General features: G+C 42.6%; 1 long non-coding RNA gene across 1 annotated transcript; it reads right to left on the reverse strand.

The window, feature by feature from the left end:
• Nucleotides 1-981: 981 nt before the first annotated feature.
• LOC138751880 (uncharacterized) lies at nucleotides 982-7,507 on the reverse strand. The gene is made up of 4 exons (XR_011350240.1): nucleotides 7,369-7,507; nucleotides 6,640-6,713; nucleotides 5,577-5,623; nucleotides 982-1,566 (listed from the first exon to the last, which is right to left on the reverse strand). It is a non-coding gene; the product is annotated as an uncharacterized lncRNA (long non-coding RNA).
• Nucleotides 7,508-13,407: the final 5,900 nt, after the last annotated feature.

A 13,407-nucleotide genomic window follows, 5' to 3' on the forward strand; every position in this document is an offset into this window, starting at 1 on the left:
TAAAGCAACTCTCTGTGACTATTATTTATTTTAATATATGTATTGTGTTTATGTATCATTTATCTGTGTTTGTTATATCTGTACATGTGATTTGGTACAATCGGATGACAAATAATCTTGAACTTGAACCTTTAAGACAGCATCCGTTCAAGAATCAGCTGACCTTTGCCTTCTCAAGGGCAATTGGGGATGGGCAATCAAATGGCAGTTCAGCTTGTGATGTCCGCATTCCCTGAATGATTTAAAAAAAAAGTATGAGCATTTAAATTATCAAGATATGGAAGATAATGGACCATTTGAGCCAAACCCATTTATCAGGTTGAAAGGAACTTTCCAAATGGAAGTCTTTTCCTTCCACTGATGCTGTTCAACCCCCTGAGTTCCTTTAGCAGAGTGTGCTCAGCTTCAGATTCCAGCATCTGCAGTCATCTGTGTGTCTCCGCATCACTGCAGGAGTTCCCTGGTGCAGTCCCCCAGGCCCAAATATCTTTAGTTGCTTCATCAATGACGTTTTCTTCACCCCAGGCCCAGAAGTGGGGACGCAAAGCAAACTAGGGGAACGGTATCTCATATTTCACTTGTGTCAACGACCCCCGTAGCATGAACATTGAATCTACAATTTCAGGTAGCCCACACCCCTTGGTTCCTTTCTCTTTCCTTCTGATCCACTCAGTCCTTTCACACACCCTTACCTCCTTTCCAGCCTCTCCTCAGCACCCTGTTACCCAATTTCTTTCAAGTCCTCCTCCTGGATTCATCTGTCTGCCATGTTCGCCTCCCCATTCCATCTGCCCACTCTCACTCCCGTATCCCATTGCACTCATTGCTTTCCTTTCATGAGGATATGTACAATGTAAATTCTTACTTGCTGCAGCCAAACAGGCACGTAAGATACACCAGCTACAATAGTGTTCATTCAATTGGTATAATATGCCAAGATAGAAAAAAAAAGGTAGATAAATAAATATTTTCAGCTCCAGTCAGTACAAAAAAAAAGTGACATATCAATAGTGGTGGTCCCAGTCTAGTTTATAGTTAGAGAGCTTCAAGAGCCTGATAGCTGCTCAGTAAAAGCTGTCTTTGAGCCTAGAGGTGCTGGACTTCAGACTTCTGGTGCCTTCCACCTGAGGGTAGCAGTGAGTAGAGGTTATGACCAGGATGATGGGGGTCCTTTATGATATTGGCTGAATTCTTGAGGTAGTGCCTCTCAGAAGTCTCTTCAGTAGATGGGAGGTCGGTGCGTGTGATGAACTCGGCTAGGTTTGCCACTTTCATCCGCTTTCTGCATTCCTGGGTACTCACTTACCAAACCAGGCTGTGATGCCCCTGGTCAGTACACTTTCCACGGAGCTCCTGTAGAAGTTTGATAGAGTATTCGATGACAGGTCGAATCCATATCAGATTCTGTAACCTGCATCCTTTCGTTGTCTCCACTTATCACCACTCCCCGAAATGTCAGCCATCGCTCATCTTCCATCGATGCTGCCACCCCCCCGTCTTCTCCAGCAATTTGTTTTGTTATGATACGGTTATGATATAGTTCTTTTCAAATGCTGGCTTTATTTCCTGAGGATACATTAATGAAATTGAATATTAGTGCACAGCCCACTTTATGATGGAAGATTATCGTGGATGCAGCAGCTGAAAGTGACTTGGCCTTGGGCACACAGTGAACAACTGCCACAATATTCTTAGCACTCCGCATGATAAAGTATCTGTTTATTGGCCTGCCTCCCATCACTCCATGTATCATCGACACACTGACGTTCCAGTGTAAACCAGCCACAAAATGTACTTGCCTCAGATACCCCAACAGCACTACCCAAATTCATGATCTTCACAACCACACAGATCCACAGCACCAAGAGCATTGGGTGGCAGGGTGATACAGCTACTGTCCATAGTCCTATTGACCTGTGTTTAATCCCTCGCATGGGGGCTCTGAGTGGACTTTGCACATTCTCCCTACAATCGTGTGGATGTCTTCTGGGTGTTTGGGCTTCCTTCCAAGACAGGTGAATCATCAGCTTAATTGGCCACCTTAAATTGTGGGGGGGGGGGGAAGGTGTGATAGAATCGGGGGGGGAAAGAATCAAATGGGATGAGTAGAATGGGTGCTTTATCATTGGTTTAGACTCATTTGGGTCTGTTCCCCTGGTAACTTAATACCATTACGTGTAGGTCCCTAATTGTTGTGCATTATCCAGGTACTGAAAATATAAATCTACTCCTTCAGCATCATTATTTGGAAATTTTGGAACTCTCTCCCCAACAACAGAGTAAAATAAGATGAAGAGAAAAACATCCAGCCCTTCCCATCAACCATTCCTCTGTCCACCTGCACAACCAATCAAGATCCTGCTGCAATTTTTGGCAACCGTCTTCACTATCTACAACTCCAGACACTTTGGTGTCATCTGCAAATTTGCTCACTGTGACATGTTCACTTTCAGCTCAATCATTCACGTAGATGACAGGCAGCCAAGGGCCCAGCACCGAACCCTGTGACGCGCCATACATCACAGGCTCCAGTCTGGAAAAACAAAGTTCCACCTTCACCCTCTGCTTTCCTCATGAAGCCAATTTTCTATCCAATCTGCTATTTCACCTGGCAATCAATGTGACCTAACCTTCCACACCTTATTGAATCCATGTATACAACATCCATAGCTCTACCCTCATCAACCTCCTTTGCCATATCATCAGTTTTGAGAGACTTACAAAACCATGCTGACTCTCATTAAGTGCACGTATATCTTCTCTTCTCAGATTTATTGTCCAGTAACTTAATAGATAAGATTAGGCAGGATTTACCAATGATTGACCGGACGCACATGCTAGCGGGTAAAAGTATGTCTGTTAAATGGGGGGCACTTGAAAGGACAATGAGGAAGGTCCAGGATGAACATGTTCCTAGTGGGGTAAAGGACAGGAATGGTGAGGTAAAGGAAACCTGGATAACAAGAGACGTGAAGGCACAGATCAGGAAGAAAAAGGAGGCATAAACCAAACGCAGGCAGATCAGTCTGAAGGGACAAAGCATGAGGGAATCCCATGAGGAGTATAGTAATGTCGGAGCATGGTGAGGTGGGGGGGGGGGGGGAGAATAAGGAGGGTTAAAAACTTGTTGAAATGGCTTTGGTGGCGAGCGTGTGGAAGAGACCAAGAAGATTTTAAGTATATTAAGACAATAAGATCATGAAGGAAAGAACAAATCCCCTTAAGGATCAGAAGGGGCAACTGTGTAGAGGGGATAGGGAAGACCTTAAATGAATTATTTCTTGAATGTGTTTTCTGTTGAACAGGATAAGCAGGAGAGGGAAAGAAGGGAGGTCATCAGATAGTCTGGGGCATGTCTGTGTCTGTATCTGTATCAACCACAGATGTTAGGCTCACTGGTCTGTAGCTCCCAGGCTTTTCCCTTCAGCCTTTATTGAATAGAGGCACCACATTTACCAGCCTCCAGTCTGCTGACACCTCACTTGTACTCATCAATCTCAGCCAGACACCTGCAATTTCCTACCCATCTTCCCAGAGTGTCCTTGGATAGTATTTAGTCAATTGGCCTGCCATTTCTTTGTTCCCCATGAGTCACAAATTCCCCTAATTCTGACTGCTTTAAATGGTATCTTGTCATTTTTATGCTCCCTGTAAGTTTCCTCTCCTACTCTATTCCCCCCCCCCTTCCAATTAGACACTTGGCTGAATTCTAAGCTTCTCCCATCTTTCAGGGTTGTGGCTTTTCCGAGCCAATTTATACATCCATCTTTGATTCTAATCCTATCCTTGATTTCCCACACAGGAGAGAGACATAATGGAAAATGGAGAAGTCTATGTTAATGCCATCTGTGTTTTATTTTTGCAGCAAGCAGGGATGCACACCTTTTGATGTTCCTCCACATGATCGTTAATTACTTATCTAACATTAACCCATTAAGCAGACTCTGCCTGGGTATCCTGGCTAATTCAGCATAATAACCCCTAATACAAGTACTGGACCAAGGTCTCAGGGTTAACGGTGACACTTCTCATCCTCTGGAAAACTTCCATCATGTTGTGATCACTCTTCTCTACCCCAAGGGGCCTAATTAATCCTGCCTCATTGCACAGGACTCATTCTACCACTGTCTGCTCTCTTGTTGGTTCCTGGACATATTGGTCAAGGAAAACACCCTGACACTCCAGGAAATCCTTTTTTCACTGTATTTCTCCCATTTTGTCCTTCCAATCCACATGCAGAGTAAAGTCTCCCACAATAACTGGTGTGCATTGATTGCATGCTTCACTTATTTTTACCTGATGCCATCCCCAATCTCATCACTACTGTTTACATAGAACATAAAACATTACGGCATGGCACAGGCCCTTTGCCCATGATATTGGGCCAACCTATAATACCTAAAAAAACTCAAAACCCTCCCTACCTCATAATCTTCTAATTTTTGTTCATCCATGTGGCTGTCTAAGAGCCTCTTAAATGATTCTATTGTTCCAGACTCCACCGCCACAGCTGGCAATACATTCCAGACATCTACAATTCTCTGTGTAAAAAAAACTTACCCTGATGTCTCCCCTAAACTTTCCTCCCTTCACTTTGCATGGATGTTTGCTACTACTATCCTGGGAAAAAGGCACTGGCTGTCCATCTTATCTATGCCTCTTAGAATCTTGTAGACCTCTATTAAGTCACCTCTCATCCTTCTCTCCAAAGAGAAAAGTCCCAGCTCTGCTAACCTTGCCTCACAAGACTTATTTTCCACACCAGGCAACTGCCTGTAAATCATCTCTGTATCCTCTCCATAGCTACCATTTCCTTCCTGTCATGAGATGAATAACTGAACACAATATTCCAAGTGTGGTTTCACCAGAGATTCATAGAGCTGAAACATCACCTCGCATCTCCTGAACTCAATTCCCCGACTTATGAAACCAAGCATATCAGCCAGGCCTTTTTAACCATCTTAGCAACCTTCGCGACAAACTTGAGGGAAGTTTGGAATTGGACCCCAAGGTCCCTCTGTTCTTCCCCACTGTTAAGTATCCCACCATTAACCATGTACTCTGTCTTCAAACTTGGTGGATTGTACACCACCCTCACTCACAGATTCTGTCCTCTGGTTCACAAAGCACAGAGGTCCAAAGCTCCACCCACACAGATTCCACATTATCCAAGCTGATGTCCTTATTTAAAATTGTTCTGATCTCCTATTTAATGAGAAATGCTACCCAACCTTTGTTTTGGTTGGAAATACTTCTTTAACTTTTTTGCTTTACTTATCATCAAATTTCCTTTCTTTCTTTTTCAATCTTTTTATTAGTGAACAATACATGAGGAGAATACAGAATTGAATAGTTAAAAACAGAATCATCAATATATTGCAATAATTAATACAACATCTAACATTATAACATATTGAACAATATTATCCCTTTCTCTTCAATTTAGAATATTAAAAAAAAGAGAAAAAAATTGTTATTAAAACCCCATCTAACCTACCAAAATAAAAAAACAGCAAAAAAAAAGTGGACAGCTTAAATTGAGTGTTCACTACAACAGATCAATACAAACTATTTACCTGGGTCTTCGGCAATAAAAAAAAACCCAACAGAAATCCAAAAGAGTCTGGAAGGTAAAGTCAAAATACAAATCAACTCATATGAAAATAGTTTATAAAAGGACACCAAGTCTCTTCAAACTTAACAGAGGTATCAAAAGTGCAACTTCCAATTTTTTTCTAGCTTAAACGTGACATAATTTGAGAGAGCCATTGCATCAAAGTAGATGAATTAGGATCTTTCCATTTAAATAGAATGGCTCTTCTGGCCAACTACGTAGTAAAGGCTACAACTCGATGTGCAGAGTTGGGAACTTGACCCACCTCTGGAACTATAATTCCAAATATATCACTCAATGGATTAGGTTGCAAAATCTAATATCCAGTAGAATTGACAAAGACTTGAAAATATCTGTCCAATACTTCTCCAATACAGAGCAAGACCAAAACATATACATAAAATTTCCAACCATATTTTACCAGGATGTTGCCTAGATTGGAGAACACGTCTTACAAAACAAGGTTGACAGAGCCAGGGCTTTTCTCTTTGGATTGATGAAGGATGAAAGGTGACTTAAAATGATGAGAGGCATAGATAGGGTGGCTGTTCAGCACCATTTTTTTCTGGGGCAACAAATAGCAAATACCAGAGGACATCTGTTTTAGGTGAGTGGAAGAAAATTTAGGGGAGCTGTTAGAGGTTAAGTTCCCCCCCACCACAGAGTGTGGTGGGTGCCTGGAATCCATTGTAGGGGTTGGTGCTGGAGGTTGGTACAATAGGGATATTTAAACGACTCAGATAGGCATATGGATATAAGAAAAATGGAGGGTTATGCGTACGAGTTAGGAAAGGATTAGGTCATGGTTCCCAAGCCTTTTCACCCCCTTGGCTACCGGGCCACGTCCCGAGCACCCTCCCCCCCATACACATGCAACAAACACACACCTCTTTCTTTGTATTAGGTCTATTTCAAATTTAAAACAAAAATGAATCTAGTACTATAAACAATCATATGTATTTCACGAATAAAACTTATAGTAAACCAATTTATTTAGCAATATGAGGGGTAAATTTACATCTTACCTATCACCTCATTGTCTTCACACTATATTGCCTCCACTTCTTTTTTGTTTGCTGTGCTGTGGCCATATTTTATTCTGCAACAAAAAAATAAAAGGTTCCATTATTGTCACATAATACTACATTTAGAATGTAACACGTCATTTCAGCCCACAAGTCCATGCCAGCCAATCACACCCAGTTAACCTATATTCCCCCCAGTACATTTTGAACGGTGGGAGGAAACGCACACAGACGCAGGGAGAATGTACCAACTCCTTACAGACAGTGTGGGATTCGAACCCTGGTCCCAATCACTGGCACTGTAAAGCCGTTGCACTAACCGCTACGCCATTCCTTCTTCAGGAATGCCAAAAAATCAGACTAAAAAAGTGGGGGTGGAGGGGAAGGGAAGGAGAAGGGTGAGGACCACAGGTAAGTGATTATAGGTGGGGGCAAGTAGCCAGAAAGGACATGTGGCTGTGGATTTGAAAGTTCAGCTCAGAATAAACCTCGTCCCACTGAGAATAATTGACGTGGATAGTGAGCTGACTAAACCATGGATGCATTCAAAAGGAGCAGCAACATCAGCTGTCTCTAATTGGTGATGTATGGGAAGAGTTCTATGTGAATCATAAAAGCATAAAAATGCTGGAGAAACTCAGCCAGTCTCATAGGGCCCCTAGGAGGTAAAGATGTAAAGGTAACGGTTCCATTATTGTCACATAACACTATATTTAAAATGTAACATACATGAAATTCTTTGACTTTTGTCTACTGTAAGGCAGGCAGAGAGTCACCACTTTGTCCAGCGCTCCTCGCAGAAACCTACAGCACCTGGTGTTCCTATGCCGTCTCCCCTCCAACTATTGACTAGCCCTGAGCTAGCCTAGCTTCTGAAATTAGACAATCTCAGGTGTATTCAGGCTATTAGATGATGTATGCAAGTTCTTGGTAAAAATCGTGTCAATCACAACAAAATGCAACAGAAAACAATAAGGAAATATAATAATATAATGGCAATGCAATTGCAAGGAAAAGTACATGACACAATAATATGAGGACGAATGTGAAACTAAAAATTCAAATACTTAAGAACTACTTAACATTAGAAGTTACAGTTAGATGTAGGAACAGAGGAAGTAGGAACAGGAGGAGGCCAAAAATGGCCCATCGAGCCTGTTCCACCATTCAATACGATCATGGCTGATCTAAGTTAGGTATACAAGTATACCTTCTCTTACACAGTTTTGCATAATGCAGGTTTTGAGATAACGCGGTCGGTCCCCTCCCCGAGCGGTCAATCACCGTTCCAGTGGTCCTGACCCTGGCAGTAACCAGCCTGGGCGGTCAGTTGCCGTCCCGAGTGGTTGTCATGTACATGTGCATTCATGAAATACAAGTCAACGCTCCCTGATGTTACATAAATATAAATAAATTCATATACCGTGTGCGGGTACAGAGGAGAACGACAAAACAAAGCATTTCTAGCAAAAAAAAACAAATGTAAAAACCATGTAAATCACAGCAGAACACAACAGAAGAACGTAAGGAATATTGTGGGATCCCCAATCATATCTTGATTATATTATAATTTAAATGTACATTACAAGAAAGAAGGTAACTTGCAATGCTTACAAACCTAGAGCCTTGGCCCTTGCAGACGTGAAAATGGGATGATCACCAAGTCCCCATGGCATCGGCTGTCTGATCTGGCTGGCGTGTGGTGCATGTCGTGTCCAGACCACATCACCAAGATACAAACAAATGTTCTGACTGTCCCCTTTTTCCTCACCGCCCCCTTAGATCTTTCCACCACCTACGTTGGGAATAGGTTTATATACGTCAACACAAAATGGCCTATACTATGCTGTATTGTTCTATATAACTTTTTTATCAATCACATTTGTCTTTGTGTTACTGAGGACCACTTATAACCAGCCCACTGATTATTAAACTGAATCAAGCCTCCACCACTACCCTCTTACTCCTACCACCAAGTAAATTTTGTATCCAATTAAACAGAAAGATCTGCAGATGCTATGATTATAGTTTAAAACTCAGAAGTGCCGGAGAAACTCAGCAGGGCAAACTCAGCAGGAAGAAAAGATATACCTGTACAACCAACGTTTCAGACCTGAACCCTTTTCTAGGGGATGAGTAGAAAGCAGGCAGGGACCTGAGTAAAAAGGTGGGGGGTGGAAAGAGGAAGGGGCAGATTGAGGAGCACAGGCCAACAGTCATAGGTGGATATGGGTGGAAGAGCAGAAAGGAGACAGAGGGATAGAGAAGGAGAGAGGGAGAGAGAGAGAGAGAGAGACACACACACACAGGAGTGGGACATAATGGAAAATGGAGAAGTCTATGTTAATGCCATCTGGTTGGAGAATGCCCAGTCGGAATGTTTGGTGTCTTTCCTCCAATTTGCGGGTGGCCTCAGTTTAGCAGTGCATGAGACCATGGACAGACATGTCAGTGTGGGAATTGGATGTGGAATTAAAATGATTGGCCATGGGAGGGCCAGGACAGAGTTAAGGTATTCAACAAAACAATCTCCCAGTCCTGTCCATTCTCTTTGGTGGCGAGGAGGCCACAACGGGGTGCAGTAGACGGCCCCAGCTGATTCACAAAGTTGTGTTGTTTCACTAGGAAGGACTGTTTGAGGACCTGAAAGCTGCATTTCCTGCAGTCACAGGGGTAAGTTTGAGGGAGTGAGAAGGGAAGAGTAAATGAGGAAGTCATGGATGGAGCAGAAAGAGAAGATGTGTCTGGTGGTGAGAGTGTTGTTGATGGCAGAAATTGTGGAGGATAATAATGTGACGGGCCCAGAGGACCCCAAATCCCAGCAGCAATAGAAATTCATCAAGACAACTGGATACTTAAACAAAAGTTACTTTTAATTTTCTTTAAACATAAAAAGAGGATCAAACTTTAACTTATTACTATTAACTTAACCCCCTTTTAATTCTAAGTGCACATGCATGTAATGTGTGTGTAAGTTCAGAAAAGTTATTTGATTCACAGTCCAATCTCACTTCACACTCATCCAAGTTCACTGGTTGCAGGCATTTCTTATACTGTGCACAGAATTTAACATTTATGATTCTTCACCAGACTTTGGTGTTTGGAAGGTAAATCATTACCGCTCAGAAATGTTCTTGTTGGTTTTCAGAGAGAGAGAGATTTGTTGCTTGTTGGACGCAAACTGATTCCTTCTGATCAGCCACTTCAGTGTCTTGCCAAAGAAATTTTCCCCATCAGAGTTTTCCATGTAATAACCTCTTTCCTCCAGGTCACCAGAGTTCCTTTTTGTTTCCCTTATTTCAAGTGAAACATTATACAGCCAGCCATCTCCTCTTGAATGGACCACAAGGGCTTTGACCAGGCTGAACTAAGAACTCACAATCTGTCTTCAAAATGGGGCTTTTCCACAAGTTTGCCAGCTTGTCCTGTTCCAGTCCCAGCTGCTGCTGCTGAACTGTAGAACTGAATTCTCTCTCTCTCTCTCACTCAGAGAAAACCACATGACCCTCTTAGAACAGCTAACTGCACTCAGTCAGACTGTGGCACCGGACCCAATCTTCTGAGTCCCTTCCCAAAACAATAATCCATCACTTCACAGCATGTTATCATTCATTTCAGAATTTTCCACAAAAATATGACATATTTCTGAAAAAGGCAATGTAGTAGCTAATGCACTGTCCCGTTCTGCTCCTCCCAATGTTTCATCTGTAGATCAAGGTATTGAATAGACAGGTTTGGCCATGGCTCAAGAGATAAATGCTTATTGCACTGGAGGCAAATCTATGGACACAGTGGCTTGGGGGGTGGGGGAAGAACTCTCTTTTGCTTCTCTTTCTCTGACTGCAAGTCTGATTGTAAGAAATATAAGAGCACTTAAGCAATTTCTGCCAATGGCAAATCTGTCTGGCTTGCAGCAGGCAAAAAGGAATATAACGTAATAGGACAGTGTTTTATTACTATGACAACAAATTGAATCTTGAATCTTAATATTATATCTAATTTTCTCTAAACTTAAATAGTACATTACATCATGTAACAACTATGTATGAGTAGGGGATGAATCATCCTTCAATAAAATTGCTCATCTGGCTATCAACGTGGTAAAAGCTAAAACTTTTTCCTGAGATGCCAATGTAAGTTTATCTGGATCACAAGAAAAACCAAACAATTAATGGGCAAGGTTCCAAATTAATCTTAAGAATTGTTGATAAAGTTTGGAAAAAGTCTTTCCAGAATCTCTCTAAATTTGGGCACTTCAAAATATATGGATCAGAGAAGCTTCAAAAATTTTATATTTCACACATAATGGATCAATAATTTAAGTTTGGACATATGAGTTCTGTGTACCACTTTAAATTGTAATAAGCAGTGTCTTATACAGAATGAGGAATCATAGATCAAGCTGAGAGTAGAGTACCAATATTCATCTGAAAATGTTAAGTTCAAATCTTGTCCCCAATCACTATTTTTACTCTACAAGTTTTTGGTATCTTTTTTGATGTTACTTTCTAGCTGTTTTTCAAAGTTAATCTTTTCCTTTCTAATGACCTTAGTTGCCTTCTGTCTGTTTTTAAAAGCTTCCCAGTTCTGTCTTTCGCACAAATTTTTGCTTTCTTGTATGCCCTTTTTGATTTTACTTTGGCTTTGACTCCTGTCAGCCACAGTTGTGTAATCTTTTCATTCAAATATTTCCTTTTTTTTGGAATATACCTGACCTGCACCTTCCTTATTTCTCACAGAGACCCCAGCCTTGGCTGCTCTGCCGTCTTCCCTGCCAGGGTGCCTTTCCAAAGAACTTTGGCCAGTTCCTCTCTCATACCTCTGCAGTCCCCTTTATTCCACGGGTAAACCGACACATTGGATGTTAGTTTCTCCCTCTTCAATTGCAGGGCAAATTCTATCATAGCATGATCACTGCCTTCCCAAGGGTTCAGCTCCCTTATCAACTCTGGTTCATTACACAACACCCAATGCAGAATTGCCACTTCCCTGGTCAGCTGCAAGATGTTCTAAGAAGCCACCCTAAAGGCATTTGATATATTTTTTCTCTTGGAATCCAGTACCAACCTGATTTTCCCAATCAACCTGCAGTTTTAGCTACTGTTTGGAGGCATGTATTCAACTCCCTTCAGGGTCTTTATACCCTTCAGTTTCTTAATTCTATCCACAGGGATTCTATATCTTCTGACCCAATGTCTCCTCTGTCCAAAGGTTGAAAGTGATGGCCACAAATGTCCTACCAGCCAACTTCCAGTGGCGCTACAAGATCACCAGCTTAATCATCTCAATTTTCATTACCCTCTTCAATTTTATTTCCAAAATACCCTGCTAAATCCTTAATCTCACGCTTGCCGTTCCTTCCTTCCTCACAATAAGAGTTAAGCAGGAAAGTCTGCAGACGCTGCGATCGTGAAGCAATACCCCAGAGTGCTGGAGAAGCTCAGCAAGGAAGTAAAGGGTAACCGATGTCTCCTCGACAAGGGCGCTCGCCCGCAATGTTGGCGAGTTGCCCTTTCCTGCGTGACCTGCTGAGTTTCCCCCATTTGGAATATCATTTTATCAGTCGCTTTTTTGTTTGGATGCTCGAATTGTGGGACCCCGTCCCTCGCCTTGCTCGTCAGTCTCCCTCATGGACCTTGCAGTCCAGCCGATGGGTCAGTCCCTCCTCCGCAGAAGCTGAACGTCCTGATGTGTCTGTTAAAAAAAAATCAGGTTTGCCAAATCAGGACAGACTTGTCTTTGATAAGCAACCCGCCACATATAAAAATAAAAAGAGAGGTCTGGGACATGGAGATCCGCCAACTTCAACCTGAAAGTTTGTTTCGGATAAATCAGTTCACCTGCTTTCAAGCCCTGACCTGTTAAAAAAGGACAGTGAGACCAGGCGTATCTCCGATTCGTTTACCGAGCTCAGAGCACAATGGGGTCGGGGCTCTCAAAGCATACATCATCCAGATAAGATACGAGCCCTTTCTCGGAGAGTTTCAGGGCAATTAGTGCGATTATGGCACGACCTGGATTACCCGGTATCAATTATTGATAGAACGACAATGTTAAGAAAGACCCGGTTTGCGCAGCTGGGGTGGAACAAAAGGAGTGGAGCGTCTTATCTTGTCCACAGCAGGGGCCCCCCAAAAAGATGCGTTTTATTTCAATGACACAGAGGCACCAATGTCAATAAGGGAGGTTCTTTTTCCCCGCTCACCTGGGCGAGGCAAGTCTCTGGAGGAAGATGCTTGGAAAGGGAGGAGCGCAAGGTCCAATACACATCCGAATCAGATTGGAAAGCAAAATGTGTGTTCCATTTAGGGGCTTACGACACGAAATGACTAACATTCCTCGTTTAAGGCGCCAAGCACTGGGGTGGGGGGAATTACTCATGAGATTTAACTCCAGTCGTACTGCCCACCACTAAAATAGCCCTGATTGTTATCAACAGCACGGGAACAGCCCACGTGGCTGCGGCGAACATGATGCCCAATTTAAACCAAGTCGATGTTTCTTGCACACGACGCACCTTTCTGCAGTCATGCATCTATCTGGAAGCCTCTTTCATTGTTACTGATGTATCTGCTTCCAACACTAATCCTGGCAATCGGTTCCAGGTACCCACCACTCTGTGCCGGGGACGTCTCCCAGAAACTCTCTCCTCCCGTCATGTCCTCTCGTATTTGACAATTTTGCCCGAGGAGAAAGATTTTGTCTATCCTATGGATGCTTGTAAAATTTTCTGGACTGCTGCTCGGTATCTCGGCAGCCCCTGACGTC

This window comes from Narcine bancroftii, chromosome 1, assembly GCF_036971445.1.
Source record: "Narcine bancroftii isolate sNarBan1 chromosome 1, sNarBan1.hap1, whole genome shotgun sequence".
Classification (NCBI taxonomy): domain Eukaryota; kingdom Metazoa; phylum Chordata; class Chondrichthyes; order Torpediniformes; family Narcinidae; genus Narcine; species Narcine bancroftii.